Source organism: Lissotriton helveticus, chromosome 3_2 (assembly GCF_964261635.1).
Source record: "Lissotriton helveticus chromosome 3_2, aLisHel1.1, whole genome shotgun sequence".
NCBI lineage: Eukaryota > Metazoa > Chordata > Amphibia > Caudata > Salamandridae > Lissotriton > Lissotriton helveticus.
In genome coordinates, this window is record NC_136062.1 from 494,788,814 (window position 1) to 494,812,490 (window position 23,677).

Consider the following 23,677-nt stretch of genomic DNA (forward strand, 5'->3'; position numbering starts at 1 on the left):
ACAAAAGTCAAACCTGTAAGAAAAACAACTAAGCACAAGCATTTGCAATGCAATAGGTCTCGCATTTGCGAGAGTTTTAGCTATTGGCATTGTAAATGACAATGCCTTTTATTTGTGTTAGTTTGTAAAACAGACAAATAAAAGACATTGTCATTTACAATGTCAATAGCTTAAACTCTCGCAAATGCGAGACCTATTGCATGATGGGAAAGCAAGACAAAATGATACTCGGAATCTCAGAGTCAAAGGGCTTTGTCTGGCGCGAAGGGATACTGCATTGTGTGCATTATTGGCCAGGTGACCGCGATTCACCAAACCGTGATCCTGGGCAGATGAGGGTGTGTGAGGGTGAGAGGGTAAGTGAGGGTGTGTGAGGCTAAGTGAGGGTGTGTGAGGGTGAGGAGGTGTGAGGGTGAGGGGGTGAGAGGGTGAGAGGGTGAGGGGGTGTGAGGGTGAGGGGGTGAGAGGGTGAGAGGGTGAGGGGATGTGAGGTTGAGAGGATGTGTGAGGGTGAGAGGATGGGTGAGAGGATGTGTGAGGGTGAGAGGGTGAGTGAGGGTGAGGGGGTGTGAGGGTGAGGGGGTGTGAGAGTGAGGGGGTGTGTGAGGGTGAGGGGGTGTAGGTTCTGAGGGTGTGTGGCGGTGTGAGGGAGAGGGTGAGGGGTGTGATGGTGAGGGGGTGTGAGAGTGAGGGTGTGTGTACATCTTGGGGACTTCCAGTGGCACCATCCCCTCCTCAGGGATTTCACGGGGTCCCTCTTCTCTTCGCTCGAGGAGCTTCGTGTTTGCGCCGTCTTTGTGGCTGCTTCTTCCGGTCTTCTGGTGTGCTCGTCTGGACTGTTCACTCTGCGTGACAGGCTCCTTTGTCGCTGCGCGCTGTGACGTCCGGTCACGGGCCGCTGTGCTGTTGGAGTATCTGTTGCTGTGGTGGCCTGCCACGTGGTGTGTGCAACTCCTCTCTTGCCTTTCTTGGGTTCCTGCCGACTCCGTCTTGAGGCAGTGCGAGGGAGGACACTGTGTGGTCTTCGACCCACTGCGGGGCTTCTCGGAGGTCGATGAAGATGTGGATGCTCTCTTTTGGCACTTGGGGTGCCTGTGGTGTGGCTTGCGGTCGTGCCTGTCCACCAGTAGGAGCGGGTGATGCACCCTCTTCACCGGTGGCGGCGTTGGGCAGCCATGTGTGGTGCGTGCTCCTCACCAGTCTTTCTGTCGCTTTTGCTGGGGGCAGTTCCCTGAAGACGTTGCTGTCTTGGCTGGTCGTCCTCTTCTTGCTAGTGGGAGTTGTCTTTGATGTTGTCACTAGAGCTTGGACAGTGCGTGCCTGGGATGGAGAAGCTTTTCTGGTGGCCTTTGGTGATGTGCCATGGTCTTTCTTCCTTTCAAAGTCTGGGCAGCCCGTTGGGGTGGTGTGCCATGCACCCTGTCCATCTTTGTGTGTGTCATTTGGGCTCAGCGTATTACTTGTCTTTGCCGTCTTTTGCTTCTTGGCACGTTCCTGTGCTGGGGTAGCCCTGGGCCTCTGGCATCTCTTTGCTAGGTGTGGGTTTCTTGTGTGTGCATCCATCTGGCACATTGGGCTTGCTGCATAGGGACAGAGACACTGTAGACCTCTCATGTGCCCTTTTCTTGCAGGGCAGCTGGGTGCAGTCAGTTCTGGTACTGGCTGTGCTTTGCAACCTCAGTTTCCATTGAGCGAGTACGGTGCAGAACTGTAGACGACCATGTTTTCGCTCGTTGTTTGAGGTGGGCTCAGATGCTGTCTCCTGTTGGCGCGCTACCTTTCCTCTCCCTGGGCGTTGCGTGCTCAGGCTGCGCTGCTGTGGGTCTTTGGTTGGGCTGTTCTAACTGGGCTCATCAGTTTCTTTCCCTTGTGTTACGGTAGGGCAGTTCCAACAGGGACATTGCAGACTATGCTTCCTTTCCCTAGTCCAGTGCAGCAACGCTTCTCATGCTGTCGTAGCTGCCAAGGTTTCAGATTGCTATGTGTGACATTTTTATATTATGAGTGACATTTCAATGGCTATGAGTGACACTTTCTCGCACGCAAAATCAAGCAATGAAGACGAGGGAAACACATAAATATCAGAAATGACAGCCATTTGAGCAATAGAAACGCTAAAAAGATCTTAAAACTACCCCAAAGCACCAGAAATTGAACCACAATAACTGGAGATAGAATGTGTGACTGCAGTTCTCAGTGACGGAGGGCAGGCAGGCCCTGCAGCTGCTCAGAAGAGGACCTTATTGATCTGATCATCATGACTGTGCCATAGCGTATAAAACCTTTATAGCCTTGCATATTCACAGTGCATTCTGAAGCAGACTGGGACCTCACAGCGCTATAATACAGTTGCCACTGTTTACCATTATGCCAACCAGTACTGTATTGTGTTTTTATCTGGTTAGACACAAAACGTTTGCAGCAATTGCATTAAAATTGAGCAGCACAATATCATATTTCATGGTTTACTGACAGCTTGGCTTTTGGACTCTGCTGCAGCTGGAAATCACCACACATCATTCACACACACACATAATATTAATTTTAACTGCGAAACGAGTTAACCCCTGACATTTTCGAAGAATAGCAGGCCTCTTGTTTAAACTAACTGGAGTAATTGCAGTGACCGAATACATAGCTGTCAAAGTTTGAGACTGCGTATGTGACATAGCCATATATTCAGTCTTCTTACGTGTGACATATAAATGTCTTATGTGTAGCACTTTTACTGATGCATGTGGGAGAAGCAAGTACTGAATAGAGATCCACAGTTATGCCTATTTAGTAAGACAAATGACCCCTTTTGTGGTATGAAACCTGCCTCAAAACTTCCCAATGCTCCTAAAGTATTACAAGATCACAGACCTACTTTCTTTTGATAACAGGGACACCTGGCAGATATATTTGGCATCGTAATAACCAATAAAAGACATGTTTTGGGAGCATGACTATAGTTTAATGAAGTTGAATGTTATGTCTTGTACACATTTCAATTAAAACTAATGGTTTGTTAAGCCAAACAGTTAATCAATGACAACGCCTAGTAATCTCAGAGATTCGCCACCAAAAACACTTGGAACTCCTGAGCCACTTTCATGAAAGCGACATCACCCATCACCACTGCTACATTGAACCAGGTTATAACGTAAGTATTTTAAAGTAATGATTCACATAAACAGCGATACTTGAGTTTCCTTTAAGAATACCTGCGTTTGTCAGTTGCAAGAGAAAACTATCAGACGGTGGCGCTTTGCAGAAGATTAGTGAGAGGTCATGTGTCGTGGCCTTGGCATTAGTAAAACAGTGTCAAGTCAACCTTTAAGCCAGTTAAGCCAAATCGTTGCATCAGCCGCCCCCCCCCCCCCCGCTCTGAGGAAACTGTTGTGCCGTGAATGTTGTGTGCAGATAAAGGAGGACTCGGGAGGCTCACTGAGGATGATGAGACAGAGCAGCCCTGCAGAATTGCGTGAAATAACTCATGTACTTAAACACACTAACAGAACATAGTTCAGAGACTCTTCCCGTCTGTGACCGGCCCGTCCGGCTGCTCACAGGGACACGACCTGCGGCCTGCAGCTCTGCATGATTCACTCTGCAGCAGCAGTCTTCTTTCTCCCAGACACTGCTGCTGGGATGCAACACTCTCGATGCGCCCCCCTCCTCTGATAGCAATGCGCGCCCCCGCGCCGATCACCGATGCAGCCTCTTGCGCGGCCATGAGAGCAGAGGACGACTTCGACTGACTCAGATTGAGTCCCCGCGATGGCACTGCACACATCCGGGTAATACCCCAGGCGCCCCCATGGTGTGCAGTGCCACTGACTGACAGCCAGGCAGTAGCATCGACTGAGAGGGCAGCCCCCGCGCCCCCATTTACATGATTGACAGCAGTGTCAAGTGAGAGGGTCATTAAAGCTGCAGTCTGGAGCCAGGCATGGTGAATTGACACAGCAGGGTGGGCAGTTAGATGCGTGACATTGTTTTTGTAACACTCTCTGACACTCCAGCTGAGAGCAGATCTGGATTCACTATTGATCAGCCCAGGCTGCGAGGCAGAAGCACGTCTCTCGGAGGCTGCAGCAGAGCCGGGCCGACTAGTGGCAAAATGCGTGACAATGCATTTCAGTGCGGTGATGCGGAGGGAGCACCGCAGTGAAATGCGTGAGTGTCACACCTGATGTGTGACACTTGGCAGGACTGTCAGCTGTGTCATTTTTTCTCTGGGGCTGACTTTTTGAAAGGAAGTTCCTTGAATCCTTGCAGTGCCTGATCTGCCTGTCCTGCAGAGTGTTGTTGTAGGGAGGGCTTGAGCTGTGGTGACCATGGCTGTAGGGAGGGCTTGAGCTGTGGTCACTATGGCTGTAGGGAGGGCTTGAGCTGTGGTCACTATGGCTGTAGGGAGGGCTTGAGCTGTGGTCACTATGGCTGTAGGGAGGGCTTGAGCTGCGGTCACTATGGCTGTAGGGAGGGCTTGAGCTGTGGTCACTATGGCTGTAGGGAGGGCTTGAGCTGCGGTCACTATGGCTGTAGGGAGGGCTTGAGCTGTGGTCACTATGGCTGTAGGGAGGGCTTGAGCTGTGGTCACTATGGCTGTAGGGAGGGCTTGAGCTGTGGTCACTATGGCTGTAGGGAGGGCTTGAGCTGTGGTCACTATGGCTGTAGGGAGGGCTAGGGAGGGCTTGAGCTGTAGTCACTATGGCTGTAGGGAGGGCTTGAGCTGTGGTCACTATGGCTGTAGGGAGGGCTTGAGCTGTGGTCACTATGGCTGTAGGGAGGGCTTGAGCTGTGGTCACTATGGCTGTAGGGAGGGCTTGAGCTGTGGTCACTATGGCTGTAGGGAGGGCTTGAGCTGTGGTCACTATGGCTGTAGGGAGGGTTGAGCTGTGGTCACTATGGCTGTAGGGAGGGCTTGAGCTGTGGCCACTGGGGCTTGAGCTGTGGTCACTATGGCTGTAGGGGGGGGTTGAGCTGTGGTCAATATGGCTGTAGGGAGGGCTTGAGCTGTGGTCAACATGGCTGTAGGGAGGGCTTGAGCTGCGGTCACTATGGCTGTAGGGAGGGCTTGAGCTGTGGTCACCATGGCTGTAGGGAGGGCTTGAGCTGTGGTCACTATGGCTGTAGGGAGGGCTTGAGCTGTGGTCACTATGGCTGTAGGGAGGGCTTGAGCTGTGGTCAGTATGGCTGTAGGGAGGGCTTGAGCTGCGGTCACTATGGCTGTAGGGAGGGCTTGAGCTGTGGTCACTATGGCTGTAGGGAGGGCTTGAGCTGTGGTCACTATGGCTGTAGGGAGGGCTTGAGCTGTGGTTACCATGGCTGTAGGGAGGGCTTGAGCTGTGGTCACTATGGCTGTAGGGAGGGCTTGAGCTGTGGTCACTATGGCTGTAGGGAGGGCTTGAGCTGTGGTTACCATGGCTGTAGGGAGGGCTTGAGCTGTGGTCACTATGGCTGTAGGGAGGGCTTGAGCTGTGGTCACTATGGCTACCACAGCTCTCCTGGGGCTGCTGGCCTGTCATTGGGAAGGGCTCCCTTTCCCCTGGCGCAGTAACCAGCTCTGGCCGCCGGGTGTCGCTGCAGTGCCATTGTTTGTCCCGTTGGCAGTGGTGGAGCCGGCATCACTCTCCAGGCGCGGGGCTGAGGCGGCTCCAGTCCTCGCTGGAGGCCCTCCATGCTCAGGGCCGCCTCACAGGATATTCACAGGTAACCGGCGTAGCTGCTGTTCCATTGGCGGCCATGCAGCCTGCCTCATAGTGCGGCCGTTTCTCTCTATCGCCCATATTTCATTCAGTGCCGGGCAGACAGGGCTGCTCCTGCCGGTCTTACTTGTGCTGTGTGAAAATGAATAGGGGCGCAGCGGCCCCTTCATAGCGGCGGGGACCAGTCACGCCGGCCCCGCGTCCTCGCTGGCGCTTTGATTCCAGGGTGCGTTGCCGGCCTGCGGCCGCTAGGTGGCGCTGCCCTCGGCTCTTCTGTCCAATGGCCGCGGCGCTCGCGCCTCGCCCCCGCGTGCCTGGACGGGTGGTGAGGGCGCGCGCTGCCTTCGGCTCTTCTGTCCAATGGCCGCGGCGCTCGCGCCTCGCCCCCGCGCGCCTGGACGGTTGTTGAAGGCGCGCGCTGCCCTCGGGTCTTCTGTCCAACAGCAGCGGCGCTCGCGCCTCACGGCCTCGCCCCCGCCCCCGCGCGCCCGGACGGTTGAGGGCGCGCCCTGCCCTCGGCTCTTCTGTCCAATGGCCGCGGCGCTCGCGCTTGGACGGTTGAGGGCGCGCGCTGCTGGACTTTCCTCGACGTCGGGGCTCGCGCCTCATCGCTGGGTCTTCCTGAGGAGTGACGCTCGTTCCCCTCGTGTTCCCCCTCTGATCTTTCATTTTTTTATGCGTTTTTATATAGCGCGGACTTCACCCGAAGGCGTCAGAGCGCTTCACAAAAGGAACAGAAATTTACAAGTGAACAAATTACAAAAGCAGACGATAAGTTACTTGAGGTAAAAGTGACAATTGTGAGCAAACAAAATACATGAGGAAGCAAACAGTGCATTACAGGAGGAAAGAGTGACAAGTGTGCAGGTTACAAGAGAAAACAAAGTACAAGTAGAGGTAAAATACTGCAATATATGCTAGACACAGGCACAAGAACAAACTTTGAATGTGTGAATCTTTTGATGTGGCGGAGGGGGGGGGGGTTCAGGGCCCACGTGGGTCTGTGGTGCTCAGGGCCCACGCTGGTCTGTGGTGCTCGGGGCCCACGCGGGTCTGTGGTGCTCGGGGCCCGCGCTGGTCTGTGGTGCTCGGGGCCCGCGCTGGTCTGTGGTGCTCAGGGCCGCGCTGGTCTGTGGTGCTTGGGGCCCGCGCTGGTCTGTGGTGCTCAGGGCCCGCGCTGATCTGTGGTGCTCGGGGCCCACGCGGGTCTGTGGTGCTCAGGGCCCACGCTGGTCTGTGGTGCTTGGGGCCCGCGCTGGTCTGTGGTGCTCAGGGCCCACGCTGGTCTGTGGTGCTCCTGCTCCTCTTCCTCACACGTGGAGCTGGGAGCTACCGGTCGTCGCTTCTTGTCCCGCCTCCCCACACGCCTCTTGTTATTTTGTCTAGTCCCAAGCGCCAAGATACCCTCATGGGTGATTCAGCGCTGTACAAGTCAATAAACATAAATACGCAATCTCGGCGGCACTCTCTGCACACCGCCATTTCCTCAGCTTTGTCCCTGCCGCAGGCCTTCATTGCACGGGCTGCGCAGGGGGGGGGGGTGCCGATTCACGGCAGGCTGCTTCTTCCTTGCTCCATACGTTCAAGGTCACTCCCTTGCAGGCCGATGCGGGTGGGCTCCGCTTAATGTGACCAGTGCCCAGCAGCTCTCCTCACACTGCGGGCACATTTACCTCGCCGCCGCGGTAGCTTCAGTCATACGCTGCACAGCGGGGGTCGGGGTCACTGCAGGCAGGCCGCAGGTGGGCTCCGCTGGCCTTGCTTTATTCGTGTGTCTATTGTCGGCCACATTACTTTATGTTTTTTTTTATTTAATGCTATTTTATATAGCGCGAACATTACCCGAAGGTGTCAGAGCGCTTTACATAAGAACCAGTTGCGATACATAAGGACTTAGGATTACATGCGTTACAAAAAGATACAATTAGAGAAAACAATTGCAAATGTACAAGTTCTAAAGTCACACAAGGAAAAGATACAAAAAACATTGCAAATGTAAAGGTAGTAAAGTCATTCAAGGAATGGATACGAGTGGAGAGAGTACAAAGGTCTCTGCATATACCAGTGATTAGAGTTATCTCTATATACATATGGAAGGGATATGAATGGATATACTCCAAGAGTCACATAGGAATGGTAGATAGTACAAAGGTCTACTGCATGTATTAGTGATTAGAGTTATCTCTATATACATATATATATACAAATAGTAGATTTTCTCAGGTCTAGACCCAAAAAAACAGGAGAGCAGAGTTCCATTAAGTGGGGTTGGAGGGGGACACAGTCACAACACCAAGGGAGGGTGGGAGGGATACAAGGGTATGGAGAAAAGGCAAATCAGAAAAAGGAAGAAACATTTAAGGATCGTCACGGGGGAAACTAGGGAAAAGGGGAAATAACGAGGGAATGGACAAGATGGTGGGCAGGGCGCCATCTCGATGCGGGTGGGCTCCGCTTACGATACATTCAGGAGGGGAGGGGTCGCTCCAGTCTCGCGCTGCCCCTCAGGCCTCGCCAGCGCCCGGGATTACCTGCGGTCGACGGGCCTTCACCTTCCACGCGGGTGGGCTCTGCGGTGGTCGCCTCGCAGCTGGGGCCAGTCGCGGCCGACGCGGGTGGGCTCCGGTCGGTCCGCTTTATCAGCCCGGTGGCCCTGAGCAGCACTGGAGGAGCGGGGTGGGCTCCCGGTCACCTCCTCGCCAGCATCACGGCCCGGGGCTCAGCACACGCCCCGCGGGCCTCACGGGGGCCGGCGATCATGCCGGGGAGTGGGGGGGGGCGACGTCGCCCTGCAGCTCTCTCCCCTTTCCCGACGATTTCTTCAAGTAGCTGTGGCACGCTGGGCACATCCCACCCTCGTCACCAATGTAACATCGGGCGCTAGGCCCACATGCTGGTTAAGTAATTGCGACACGGACACAGTGAGGTACTGCGTGGAACTGGCCAGGAGCACGTGCACTCCGGCCCCTTTTATTAACAGGGTCACCTGACTGGTTACGCCTGTGGTGGGTGGGCGTACAGTGTGTGACATCACAAGCAGACCACTAGAATGTATCCAGCCGGATACTACAGGGGCTTCAATCCCCGCTCGGTGTCTGCAGTGGTGACTTTTAATGAGCTCTGTCCGCTCTTTCCTCACTTTACTTGATACACTGTCCGCCGCTGCTCTGTCTTCAGGGATGGGCTCTTTATAATCCATTCTGCTGTCATGTTCATAACTCATCAGGCAAAAACACTCATTCATTTCTGAATAATGTAAAAGCCTTCAGTTCACCATCTTGCTCCTGCTTATATTCCACCCGCTTTACTTCATCTCACCTTCACTACGAGTCTTTGCTTTTTCGAGGATGTTGTGACTCTTTTTTTTCAGGCTGCATATTACTCACTCTTGTCTGCTGCATCATTTGAATTGAGTCGCCTCCAGGTGTTTACAGCGGCACAATAGGGCTGCAGCTGAAGGCACTGCAAGATACTCTCAGTGACACAGTATGGTCTTCAGTAGGAGAAAGGATGTGGCACTGTGGCCAGAGCTGTGTAATTTGGAACTGAAAAATTATGGTTAAACCTTCATGACCAGACTAGTCTCCAGAGGGAGCACATTCCCATGCTAGACCTTAGAAAGCCCCACTAGACCTTACAAGCCCTGGTGTCTTAGCACCAGCAACTCGACCCTAGCAGTGCAAGTGTGGGTTCGCCTTCAAGGCCTGTCCACTACACGCCACACTGGAGTTCATCTCCACTCTTCTGGGTAATCGCAGAAGCAGCACTCCCTAGCGCAACAGTGACTGTCACCGAGGACCATTGAGGCCAGTCCGCCTCACCATTGGTACCTCCATTGGCCTTGTTTCAGCAGTAGCAGAGCAACTCACCAGGGTTTGGCAATGCAGGATTTGCACACGCACCAAACTAAGTTTCCAAGCTTCACGCTTCAGACACAAGCACTCTTAACTAATTGATAAAGCAGAGAAGCTAGGCAGAAATTCTAGGTTTTCTGATTTGACATTGCTCATTCAGCCTCTGGATGAGCATCTTGTGCTCTCTCATAGTTTACATCAAAGGTTAATGTTAATAATGTGTTACATTTGTGGTGCTTTAGTTTACAGCGTGGGCGACAAGCAGAAGCCACATGGAAGCTGGGAGTATTTGCTCTCAAGGGGACCTCGTGCATCACCAGAGCCAGGCATCTGGCTCGAGCCTCCAGTGGCTCGCACGCTTTTTAGTTTAATCTCACACCACTTGCACTCAGTGGGAATGTGGATACTGACAAAGAGGTGGTTGGCTTTGCTGCTTGTGATGAAATGGGGAAAAGTAGGTCAGGAAACCAGATTTTATAGGGAACACTCACCTGGAACAGTCTGGTGTGTACTGGCTGCAGTAAAACTGCAGATACTGGTCCTGCCACTGTGGGACAGATCACATAGACCCCCCTGTAGTTATGTGGTGTACTGATGTGATTAATTGCTTCACTACATTCTCGGTCCTTGCAATGTTTGTAGATTGTCCAGCATTTTAAGGCGTCTTGGTCTTTGCTCTAAATTCTCCACTTCTCCTTTTGATAGTTTAGGACTCCCAGCCATTGCCACCCCTGTTTATTTATCATCTGTCCTGTGCCTGACAAATGGGATATTTGGATGTTGTTGCCATGTTTAGTGCGCCTGTACCCAGGGGGTTGGGACACAGTGCGGGACCGTGGCCTGCTGGTAAACGGATGGTGCATGCATTCTTTTAAATGGAAAACTCTCAGGAATAGAGGCCTGGGGACGAGGGATGTGGCGTCTCTGCTATTGGATTGTTTTTCATTATTTTTTTCCATAGGCTGTTCAATACTTTAGTAATTCAGATGCACACAGAATTGTATTGAGCGTTTACTTGCATCAATGCACTTGTCTTTCTGTCTGTGCTTTAAAAAGCCTTGGAATGTGCCCATAATTGTTTCCTGAGGCAAGCATCTATTCCTGAATCAGACTGCATGACCCTGTGTGTAATAATTGTGTAGCTCTTCAATCCCTGGCGGCACAGCACCCAGGTTAATGTGCTTCATGACTGAACACTTATAAGGTCCCAAAAGCGAGACCTATTGGCTATGCTGATGCTTGTTCACTCCACTGCACTCCACAAAGAGCTGATCACCCACCTGATGGTCTTTGGTACAAATCCGTATTGAGGGTCCACCCTCTCTTGGGCTCCAAGTACATCACCAGGCCACACATTGGTGCCAACAACAGACATGTATAGTTTAGTTATAGTTGAGGGATGTCTGGCTGCCAAGAGGCTATCAATCACCTCTGGAGTAAGATCAAACGTGCTTAGCTGTCGCCACTCATTCTCCATGCATGGACATGGATTTTGTGAATGCCTGGGTTGAGTTCCCAGCCCTGCTACTGCAATAGCAGGTCTTTCCGTGGACGCAGCCTCATCAAAGGACAGATACTCAAGCCCAGGAATTACCATCCGTGCCCAATTCGGGTCCTCTTGGATAACTTGGATCCAGTTGGTCCTAATATTCTTGAGAACGTGTGACCGGAGTGGTATCGACAAGAAGGGTATACAGCCTTTACAACGAAACTTTTACAACGACATACCATTACAACGCAACTTTTACAACGCAAACTATTACAACGCATTGCTCTGGGGGGCGCTCTAGGATAGGGAATAGGTTAATTTACTATCCAATAACTTTCCCTACTATCCACGGGGACTGGAGTTGGAATAGTAAATTAAACTATTCACTACCCAGCGCCTTAAAGCAGTATGCGATGTAAAAGTATGCGTGGTAAAAACTGCGTTGTAAAGGCATGCGTTGTAAAAGCATGCGTTGTAACATCATACATCCGACAAGAAGGCATACAGGAGTCCCACATTCCACTTAAAGCGAAACACATGTCTGAGTGAGCGATGCCTTGGAAACACCAGTCTGCAGAAGTGCTGACAGTGGTGATGGTGGCCAACAGATAGAGCCAAGGTTCTCCCCATTAGTGGAAGAGAACCTGCCCTTCCTCCAGGTGTAATTGCCGCTATTGATCCACTAGGCGCTGACTGCTGAATTAATCTGCCTAGACCTCTGACCTTCTGGTCAGAATACTGCTCTTCCCCTCACGCAGCTCCACCGTAAAGTGACGGCCCCCAGCGCTGCAAGGTTGCTGTTTGAGGCTTCTCTGCCCTCTCCTGCTCGTCTCCGCTTCTGTGCCTGATTCGTTCCTCCTTATGCTTGCCTTTTAAGTTTTTGTTTTTTCCTTACCATTTCCTTGCCTTTTCCTGCTCCTTTTTAACTTTTTTCTGTTCCTTTCTTTTTTCTCTCCTCTTTCTCTTATTTTCGCCGCTGCTGCCCCATCGGCTCTTCCAACATGGTCCCACCCTCCCCTACTTAATAGCAGCCTCGCGCCAAAGGCAAGCCAGTCTATGCGCGTCCCAACTGCGGCCAGCGCCAAGGACCCAGGTCCTCTGGTCCGCCAGAGCAACAGCTCCTGGGCCATATGCGCACTCAATGCAGGCCAGGACAACAACTGCAAGGGCTCTTCATCTATTGACACCCACGGACCGTTTACCTGCTACCACTGTCGCCAAGCCTTCGCTGAGACCCAGAACCCTCCTCAACTTACTGCCACTATTCCACTGCACCCAAATCCTGCAATGCATCCTCCTCAATGTCCGTTCCCTCCACTGACACGTCGCGGAAATCTGGGACCTCCTCGACAGCACCTCCCCCGACGTCGCCTTCCTCACAGAAACCTGGATAAATGATGCCTCGGGAACTGGTGTCGCAATCGCCATCCCCAAAGGCTACAAGATTACTCGGAAGGACCGCCCCGGAGGAGGCATCGCCATCGCTCACAAATCCAACATCCGACGGAGTACCCACACAGACAGGCTCACAGACCTGATGGAGCACCTTCACTTCAACATGCAGACCAACCTGACCACCACCCTCCGAGGCACCCTCATCTAAAGACCCCATGGACCCTGCGCACCTTTCTCCGACTCCAACACCGTCATCCTCCCGCACACCATCAACTCCACGTATTACACCTTGCTGGGAGAACTCCACTTCCACCTCGACAACCTCCAACAAGACCCCAACTCCTCCTCCTGAACAACCTCCTCAACATCGGACTCAAATAGATCGTACCAGAACCCACGCACTCAACATGACACTCCCTTGACCCCCCCATCTTCACAGCAGAAAACTCCATCACTTTCAGCCACACCTCCACCCTCCCATGGACAGACCATCGTATCCTCCACTTCACCTTCAAAACCAACATCAACGCAAACGTCCACACCAGCTCCAACCCAAGAATTGAGACGAGCTTGCAGATTCCTCAAAAAGATATGGAGGAACCCCAAAACCACAGCAGAATTCGACAACTTTAGAGCAGCCACTGCCGCCCACCACAAGCTCATCAGATACACAAGGAAGAAAGCGATCCAGGACAGAATCTCCACCCACGCACACAACAGCAAGGAACTCTTCGGCATCATCAAAGAGTTCGCCCAACAAAAACAGTGAGACAACCCCCTCCAGGACCACTGTAACAGACTTGCGCCTTCTTCCACCACAAGATCAGGACCATCTATGACAACTAAGACCACCAAACACGGGACCTACATCCACCATTCCATACAAGACGCAGCCTTCACTCAACAGCTGGACTGTCCTCTCCATCAATGACACCCTGAAGACTATAAATTGGGGGTTCGAAACGCGTCGACCTGTTTTTTGGTGCCTAGTGTCAATCAGATTTGAAGAAAGGGTTTTGTGGTTTGGATAACAAGGCTTTGTCCCCAAGTGATTGTTCTAACTAAATAAGACTGTTTATGACAAAACAACAAAGTGCAATACCATCTACATGGACGTATAACCCTTTTTTTCGACATTAGGCTCAAAATAATGTTTTATATGTTTTTGTAGCTATGAGTGAGGTATGAATGGATGGTTAGAATGGATGGTGGATGTGCTGATAATTTGTAAATGTAATGTGTATTTAAATTATGTTGTATTGAAGTGTATTGTGTTATATTTGTTTGTACATGCATAAACAATGAGTGATATCTTTATGAAGTAATATGGTTTCACTATAAAAATGAATAAAACTAAGTGACGTAAATTCAAAAAAACGGACCGGTATGTTTCATTCATAAAGGTTAGTATAAATAGCAGAACGTGAAGTCCAGTATTGACAGTTGTGTTGTTCTTTTGTTATATTTGGCTTAGCCTTTCTGGGTCAGAGCCACGACCCTGTGTTGTTCTTTCTACTTCTAGTAGTTGGCATGTCTGGGTAATAAAGGTGATTTGACTGTCTGGCTTGTGATTGGCTAGAGCTGGCTGGTGTGCCTGGCTCCATGAGTCAGGATGGGTCTGCCCCGGTGGTGAATGGGGAGGTCTGCATGTTGATGGCAGGGAGGGGCTGCACCTGGGAACTGAATAGGGCTGGGCTGTCCCCTCACAATGCTGGCTCCGCCCCCTGTGGTGCGATTGATGACCCTAGCCTGTCCAGTGAATGGGAAGAGGGGCTGAGCACAACAGAGTGCTCCAAAACCAGCTGCGACTGGTTTTTCTGGGGGGGGCCTGCTGCTTCTGGGCGCCAGGAGGACCGCCACTGGGGACTGGCCTCCCTGCCTGGAGGGCCCTGTGAGCTGGCCCCTGGGCACAGCCTTTGCCCCCCTGCCTTCCTAAAGGACTTTTCCTGGACTCTGCCCTGTCGCGCCTGGGAGCGCTTTTGTGGTGCTGGGGAGCGCCTGGTTTTCCTGACCAGCGCTCCTCATTTTGACCAGCAGCCCGGAGCTGCGATTTCAGTCCTGAGGGATTCCCCCGGCGTGGGGATCCCCCTACACTTCGCTCCTCGGCACGAGTGCCCACCCCCCAATTTTGCTGGTTTATGTCCCTAGCGGGTGCCCATCCCGCCTGGGACCTTGTGCCAGGGTGTGTCCCTACATTTGTGGCCTAGCGGGTGCCCACCCCGCTTCATATTTAAATTAACGAGGGAGCCTACCCCTTGAAATCACCGCCAGCGGCCCGGGAGCTTTGGGAAGGCCTCCATCCACCCCCGTTGCCGGCGCCACGAGGACGCCGTGCTGGGATTGGTCCAGCTGCGCACATTGCCTCGCAACGAACCGGAAGTGGTAGGCGAAGGCGAAAGCTCGTTGTCTGGGCGCCCATACTGAGAGAGAGCCCGGCGCCACACCGGGAAAGAAGAGTGCTGTCGCGAGGGAGAGCACAGTGCTCAGCTTCCTAAGCCACCGCCAGACCAGAGTCCAGCGGAGACGGCAGTTCACACCCGACAGAGCCTGGTGAGTGTCGACGGGCCAGGGGGAAGCTCTGGGGGCTATTGTTGTCCGAGGGGGCGTCGGGGCACATTGCAGGTGCCCGCCCCCCCTCCTGCGGCTGCTAACTTAATTTTGGGGCAGCAATGTTCTTTAAAGGCCTTTTGGGGCCCGGGCTGATTCCTTGAGCGGGACCACTTGATAGCGAGCCGCTCCGACAAACGGGGGCATTTGTTTCATTCCTGAGAGAGGCACAGTAGCATTCAGAGCCCACAAGGGTTCGGGGGCCATTGTCTCGCGACAAACGCGCACGGGGGCATTTTGTACTTCGAGCCCACGAGGCTCCAACGTGTTGGGCATTTTCTGAGTAGAGCCCACATGGCTCCCAAATTTTGTTTGGCCGCATTGTTGTATTCACAGCCCCAGAGGAGAGCCAGGAGGCACGCTGGTGCCATGCTCAGATCTCCGCTTGCCCAGAACTTAGTGGGCAACTGCTAGGTTTAGGCCCTTGCGCATTCTTCTTTGGCTGCTTGTGCAGCCAGCCCAGACATTCTAGACATTGGGCCTGTGAGCCCCTGAAAAGTCAGTTCTGTGTACTTTTTGGTGCAAACGTGTTACTTGCCTATTGTGATATATGCATTACCTTTTTGCCTTTACCCCTAAATGTATTTTTATGCTTAGGAGGTTGTGTTTCCTATTATAATTATGCTAGTGAGTTCATGTTTCCCTGCGTGATATATGCCTAAAGTGTTTAGGATTGCATAGGGTGTACTTACCTCTTACCAGTGGTTACTGGTTGTGTGCTACATTTGCTATTTGGTGCTACAATTATTCTATGTTCAAAGTGCTAGTTCTACCAAGTGCTTATTCCTGACAATGGTCTATGTGGCCCTGTCCCATGTATATAATCCCCTGTAAATATTGCCCAGTGGCACAGTGTAAATTGTGTGTTCATTATCTAATGTGTTTGGTAGAAATCAAAGGCTATTTTTATATATAACCTTGTTTGGAGTTCCTTTTGTGGGGGGCCTGGGATGTTGTTGCTGGTGGGTGCGTGCACAAATACTTAACTTACAATGCCTCCGGGATAGGCCTTACTGCTCGTGTCACGTTACCTAGAGGGTGAGCAGGGGTTATCTTTGGCGTGTAACTCCCTTGCCCTGACTAGAGTGGTGGTTTCTGCCTGGCTTTGGCGCAAGCCTTAGCCAACTGGATATCCCATTTCTAACAGACCCCCACACAGACCCCCACACACCCCCTCACAGACCCTCATGCAAATGCCCTCATACACACATCCTCATACACACCCCCTCACACACTCCCTCACAGACCCTCACACACACCCTCACATACACCCTCACACAGACCCTCACACAGCCTCTCAGACCCTCACATAGACCCTCACAGACCCTCACACAGACCCTCACAGAGCCTCTCAGACCCTCACATAGACCCTCACACAGACCCTCACACAGACCCTCACACACTCCCTCACAGACCCCCACACAGACCCTCACACAGACCTTAACAGACCCCCTCACAGACCCTCAGACCCCCTCACACAGCCCCTCGCATAGCCTCTCAGACCCTCACACACACCCCCACAGACCCCCTCACACACACACCCTCACACAGCCCCTCACAGCCCCCCCTCACAGAGTCTCTCACAGACCCCCCTCACAGACCCCCCTCACAGACCCCCCTCACATACCCCCCTCACACACCCCCTCAAAGACCCTCACACACCCCCTCAAAGACCCTCACACACCCCCTAAAAGACCTCCTCACAGATCCCCGCACAGACCCAGCACAGACCCAGCACACACCCCCTCTCAGACCCTCACACTCCCTCACACAGACCCCCCTCACACAGACCCCCCTCACAGACCTCCCTCATACAGACCCCCTTCACAGACCCATCACACATCACCTCACACACACCATCATACAGACCTCCTCACACACACCCCCACACAGACCCCCCCAAACAGACCCTCACTCAGACCTTCACAGACACCCTCACACACCCCCTCACATAGCCTCTCAGACCCTCACAAAGACTCACACAGACACCCTCAAACACTCCCTCACATACCCCCTCACACAGCCCCTCAGATCCCCTCACACAGCCCCTCAGATCCCCTCACACAGCCCCTCAGATCCCCTCACACAGCCCCTCAGACCCCCTCACACAGCCCCTCACAGACCCCCCTCACAGCCCCCTCACAGACCCTCCTCACAGCCCCCCTCACACACTCCCTCGCAGACCTCCTCACAGACCCCCTCACATACCTTCACACACCCCCTCACATACCCTCACACAGACCACCTCACAAACCCTCACACCCCCTCACAGACCCTCTTAGATCCTCACCTCACAGACCCACCCCACACAGACCCCCCTCACAGACCCTCTCAAAGACCCCTCACACAGACCCTCAGACCCCCTCACAGACACCCCTCAAGACCCTCACACAGCCCCTCACAGAGCCTCTCAGTCCCTCACAGACCCTCACACAGACCCTCACACCCCCCTCACAGAGCCTCTCAATCCCTCACAGAACCTCACACTGAACCCCTCCACAGACCCCCTCACACAGACCCTCACACACACACCCTCACAGACCCCCTCACATACCTTCACACAGACACCCTCACACAGACCTTCACAGACACCCTCACAGACCCTCACACACCCCTCACAGAGCCTCTCAGACCCTCACACACCCTCACAGACACCCCCCACAGATCCCCTCACAGACCCTCACACAGACCCTCAGACCCCCTCACACAACCCCTCAGACACCCCTCAAGACCCTCAAACAGACCATCACACCCCCCCTCACAGAGCCTCTCATACCTCACACAGACCCTCACACACACACCCTCACAGAGCCCCTCACATACCTTCACACAGACACCCTCACACAGACCTTCACAGACACCCTCACAGACCCTCACACACCCCTCACAGAGCCTCTCAGACCCTCAGACACCCTCACAGACACCCCCCACAGATCCCCTCACAGACCCTCACACAGACCCTCAGACCCCCTCACACAACCCCTCAGACACCCCTCAAGACCCTCAAACAGACCATCACACCCCCCCTCACAGAGCCTCTCATACCTCACACAGACCCCCTCACACAGACCCCCTCACACAGACCCCCTCACACAGACCCCCTCACACTGCCCCCCTCACACTGCCCCTCACACACCCCCTCACAGACCCTCACACACAGACCCCCTCACAGACCCCCTCACATACCCTCACAGATCCTCACCCAGCCCTTCACACAGCCCCTCACAGACACCCCCTCACACAGACACCCGCACACAGACACCCCCTCACACCCACAGAGACCCCCGCTCACAGTCCCTCACACCATCCCTCACACACACCCTCACAGACCCTCACACCATCCCTCACACACACCCTCACAGACCCTCACATCCCCTCTCAGTCTCTCACACACTTTCTGCCTTCGTAGCAAGAGCCGGCTCAAAACACTGTACATCAGGGTAAAATCTCTCCTTTTTTGTTTTCCTTAAAAATGTGTTGCAAATGCGTTTTTGCCTTTTATGTTACCTTATTTCTTTTCAATCCAACAGATTAAAAAAAACCTTCTATCATCCTGTGGAGAGTGTGTTTTGCTGACACAGCGAAGGGCTGGGTCTATTCATCTCCGACCCTCAGATGTGGCTGCTGGGCCGGACTGCTTGGGCAAGGGGGCGCTCTGCTGAAGGTTAGTGTGACACTGTGAACACATCATGCTTGACAGCAATAAAAACAAGCATTTGCAATCCAATAGGTCTCACATTTACGCGAGTTTGAGCTATTGACATTGCAAATAACAATGCCTTCTATTTTTGTTTTTAAAAGATAAATAAAAGGCATTGTCATTTAGAATCCCAAAAGCGAGACCTATTGCATAGCAAATGCTTTTTGTTTTTGCTTCGCTGCCTGTACTATTATAGCTCCTAGTGCCTTTGTGTAAGCGCTGCTGTTTGTTCTGGTGTCCCCCCCACCATTCGCTGCTCAGTCTCCTTGGGAGTCTGGGGGGGGGGGGGGTCCTCTGGCTCATATTAATGAGCCACAGACAGGGACTGCAACAGAGGGAGAGCCCCCTAGGAAGGGGGGTGAGGTGGGCAGAGCCGAAGCATCCCTGGAATAGAAGCCATGCCAGCCCTTCTGGTCAGCGGCGGGCCATGCCAGGGTGAGTCTGGGGCAGTCGGCACCGGGCAGGCTTGGATCTGCCCTCTCCGGTCCGCCTCGCCTCCCTTTTAGGCCAGGCCCAGAGCTAGCTTGAGTTTATGGTGGCGCCATGCAATAAAAAAAAATACAAAAAATGTACAAACCTCAGTTGAGTGGAATGCGTTGGCCGCCGGCCTTCCTTCATTGGCGACCTTTGACCCCACCAGGTAGATCGCTACCCCTCTGCACAGCACCGCCTGTGTCTCCCTACCCCAGCTGCCGCTGCTGAGGACGTTAGAGGCCCTCCACCACCCGCAGGCTACCACCTGCGCCTCATCCCTGGTGGCCAGTGGTAGGCCGTAGGTATGTTTGTTCATCCTCCACATTATTGCTTTTATTGCATTGCCTGTATTTTCATTGTTGTGTCTGTGACTGCTGTTGCCTGTCTTCCCCCCGCTGCCGGTACGTGGTCCGTGCCCCTTTTTCTTCCCTCTGTTCCCCTCGCTGTCCCTGTGCTCTCTCTGCCCGGTCTTTCCAACTGTACCCCTGGCTGCCCCGGTGTCCCTGCCCGGTTTTCCCTTCTGTTCCCCTCGCTACCCCCGTGCCTCTGTGCCCGTTCTGCCTTCTGTTCTTAGCTGCCTCTGTATTTCTATATTCTGTATTTTTCCTCTGTGCCACTCGTTTTCTGGTATTTCTGTGCCCTTTTTGCCTTCTGTGCCACTCGTTTTTTGTGCCCTTCTGCCCTCTGTTCCACTCGTTTTTCCCTCGTTTTTATGCCCCTTTTGCCTTCTGTTGCACTTGTTTTTTTGTGCCTCTTTTGCCCTCTGTTCCAATTGTTTATTTGTACCCTTCTGCCCTCTGTGCCACTCGGTTTTCCCTCATTTTTGTGCCCCTTTTGCCTTCTGTTCCACTCGTTTTTTTGTGCTCTTCTGCCCTCTGTGCCACTTTTTAGGTCTCGAGCAGTGGAAGGAGGTGGAAGGAGGTCATTGACGCCATGCAACACCCAGAACGAGATTCAGTGTGAAAGACAGAGGTGAGATACGGACCGGTGGAGGCACACACTTGTAGTTGGGGTGACTGGCAGAAGGGAAGACCCTTGCTAACGATACAGAGAGTAGACTTTACGCTAATAGTGGATTCTAATACACTTTACAAATGTAAATTAATGTAAATGTCCAGTATTTGTAAAGCGCGAACAATTACCCGAAGGTGTCAAGGCGCTGGGGGCCCTCGGGAAGATAAAGCAAGCTATTGCCCAGAGTCACAGGGTGCTGGGCTGATCTGCCGCCGGGGCCGGGGATTGAACCGTGAGCCCCCGGGTTCCGGAGTCAGTTGCCCTGGCCGCTGCACCACACCTCTTCCACCCAAATGGAATGAGGTACGAGAGACACCTACCCCCCAGGCTCCCACACAAACATGATTATACTGGGGGAAGCCATATGACACGTATGTTTTAAGATGAGGTCCTAGACCCCTCTCACTCTACACACCGGCTCCACCTTGACCACTTATAGATCAGCAGTTTATTGTGGCCGCAATGCATTAGTTCTTTTGAAAGTTAAATTAGTTGAGACATATACTGTAAGCACCCCCTCAGATATACCCTTCTCAAATGAGGTTAGGTCTTCTTAAAAACGGTATGCAATGGCTGGATAACGCATTGCATTGGCACGCACCACAGTGGTAAACCCAAAGACGTCGAGCTGCATGATGTTTTACGCATTGTATCTATTATTCATGTCAGATAACTCGTATTAGATGGAACGGCTATACACCAGAAGCTTGATGACGTCTACTATTTGCTAAATATGTTTTGATTGGGGGGTGACCTATTCAATGCTGTAAATGCACCTATCTAACTGTTATTATCAATAAAAATATGTTTAAAAAAAAGTCTTTGTCGTTCAAGAAGCTAAAATTGCCACACTTGGACCATCATGAATCCAACGTGGCCTCGGCCCCATCGAAGGGTATCCCGTTGGAAGCTTTTAAAACCCACCATCCGCGGGATTTATATCAGATTTTATTCTAATGAAAAACCTAAACGCTCTGCGGATTTGGTTGAATTGGAAACTCACCAGAGGGCCTTAGAAGTGCTGTTTGTTCTTGATCCCAGCCCTTCCCTTCAACGTAATCTGCTTCAGACGCAGCAACACATACAACAACTCCTTATGGGTGAGGCCAAGGAAATCTGGATCGCGTTGCAGCACCGGATTTACCAGTGGGGGGACAAATCAAGCAAAATGCTCCCTAGGCTATGCCAGGCAGTGAGGTCCCCTGCGGGCGTCCCGTGGCTGAAAGGTGTAGTAGATAATATCCTGCGCTCGTCCCCCGGGGCGATGGTTGGAGAGTTTGCACATTATTTCTCCTCACTCTAGGCGCGCCAAGATCAGTTATCAGAGGCCTTAATAGCCGAATTCCTAAGAGAGATTACCCCAGAAAGCTCACAGATCTGGTGCAGGAAAACTTGATGCCCCCATCACAACAGATGAGCTCAGTGCAGTGCTGGCCGCTATGTGCCCAGGGTGGGCCCCCGGCCCCAATGGATTCCCCATGGAGTTCCTTGGACCACACATGAACACATTAGCTCCACACCTTTTAGATGCAATGCATGAAGCTCTTGATCAAGGCATGTTGGATTTTTGTTGTTTTGGTCTTGTTTAGTTTAGATAAAGATACTTTAATTTTCTAAACTGGTATGATGTCCTTTTGTGGTGTTTTCACTGTGTATTAGAAAAATAAGCATCAGTCACTTACACAGAGTACTTTTTCATTCCTTTCAGAGTTGACCCTGATGAAGGCACCGTTCGGGTGCCGAAATGCATTGGGCCAATCGACAAACGTTTGAAAAAAAGAATGTCATATTAATAAACTCAATGCAATATGGAAATTGTTATGAATAATGTTAATAACAAACGCCAAGAAGGTTCAAAAGTATAATTGAAAAGCTTTCAATAAATGTAAAAACAAGTGTAAAAACAAAGTGTAAAGAGTGGTGATAGATTTGAAGTTATTTAAGTGCGGAGCACTAAGTGAACAGTGCATGATTAGGTGAGTTAAAACCCACCATAACCATTGACTATAGTTTTCAGGAGTGACTCTCCTGATTAATCATAGCACCATTTGATAATCTTAAAGCATTTGGATATATTGGAGTGCTCCCCACAACCCCAATTATTATTACTTCTAGAAGTTAGCCTGTCTGTGCAGTGAATGTGCTGGCTTGTGATTGGCTGGGGCTGGCTGGTGTGCCAGGCTCCTGGAGTCAGGATGGGGCTGCCCCGGTGGAGAATGGGAGATCTGCATGTTGATGGCTGGGGAGGAGTGCACCTGGGACCTGAATAGAGCTGGGCTTTCCCCTCACAATGCTGGATCCACCCCCTGTGGTGTGTCTGATGTCCCAGACCGATCCTGTGAATAGGCAGAGGGGCTGAGCAAAACAAAGTGCTCAGGAACCAGTTGTATCTGGTCTGCCCCTTGTCTGCACCTTTAGACAAAGGAATTGTGTGTATAAAAAGAGGCTGTGACCTCTTGTAAAATGTTCTTGTTCCTGACTTGAATCTGCCAGGGGCGTGCTGTATCGTTTTTGGCCACTATAGGTGTGGCAGGGTATACTCAGACATGAGTCCCTTTCTCACTGCTCCATCAGGATTCAAGCAAGCCGGGCCGAAGAGGCTGAAATGCCAGAAACCGGTCCCCGGTAGCTTGTCTCCTTTCTGGTGAAGAATTGGCTTTGTAGTTTGGTCTGCCCTGTTCCCATGATGCACTGGGCCAGGGACAGACTAATTTGCACATAGCCAGGTTCTGAGCTGGGATGGGGCAGTGAGATAAATAACGGTGATGGATCAAGCCCTGATCTTTGGACTGGGTAAGAGTGGTCTGCTTAATTCAGACACTCTGTTCATCACCACCCCCTTTTCTGTATCGGAGCCCAGGGGAAGGCTTGCCTCCCTGGGCCCTGCCCAGCCCCTGGATACCCTGGATACCTGGAAAGATCTCTCCCTTCTGCTTGCCTCGGGGGACTATAGGACTTTTTCTTTACTAGGAGCTGCCTGCTCCATTTCCCTGCCCCAGGACCCCTTGGACTCCCCAGCGCCTTGAGAGCGCTTTCCTTTTCCTTTCCGGGCAGAGCGCTGTCGTTTTCCCTCAGAGGGAAGCGCTCCTGCCCTTTGTATACCCGCATTTGTATTTTTAAAACTCTGGTGCCTACCCCGATTATGGCCATAGTATATAGTTTCTACGGTTGTTTTGACTTTCGAGGGTGCCTACCCCTCTCTGTGCCCCGTTAAAACCACCGCCGCGGCCCTCGCGCCGCAAAAATAGGAAGTCAGGCCCCGAAGTGCCTGACTCCGGGTGAGACTTCCGGTTTTGCAAGGAAGTCCCGCCTGCCGCCCGCTGTGATTGGCTGGTGCCCGTCCGATTAGGGGACTGCTGCTCCGGAGCCACGAAGGCTCCACATCGAGTCCCGGTCCCGAGATGGGGGACCGGGTGAAGAGCGGGCGCATGGTGAAGGCGGGGCTCCAATG

General features: G+C 52.4%; 1 protein-coding gene and 1 long non-coding RNA gene across 4 annotated transcripts in view; one reads left to right on the plus strand and one right to left on the minus strand.

Moving 5' to 3' along the window:
- Positions 1-23,677, minus strand: part of LOC144826100 (uncharacterized) — a 229,305-nt gene that overhangs the window by 165,343 nt on the left and 40,285 nt on the right.
- Positions 5,421-22,140, plus strand: LOC144826101 (uncharacterized). 3 transcript variants are annotated; one of them, XR_013609685.1, is made up of 4 exons: positions 5,421-5,697; positions 18,569-18,702; positions 20,104-20,184; positions 21,935-22,140. It is a non-coding gene; the product is annotated as an uncharacterized LOC144826101 (long non-coding RNA). The 3 variants fall into 3 exon arrangements; XR_013609686.1 differs by lacking the exon at positions 5,421-5,697 and adding an exon at positions 6,236-6,590; XR_013609684.1 differs by lacking the exon at positions 5,421-5,697 and adding an exon at positions 6,236-6,478.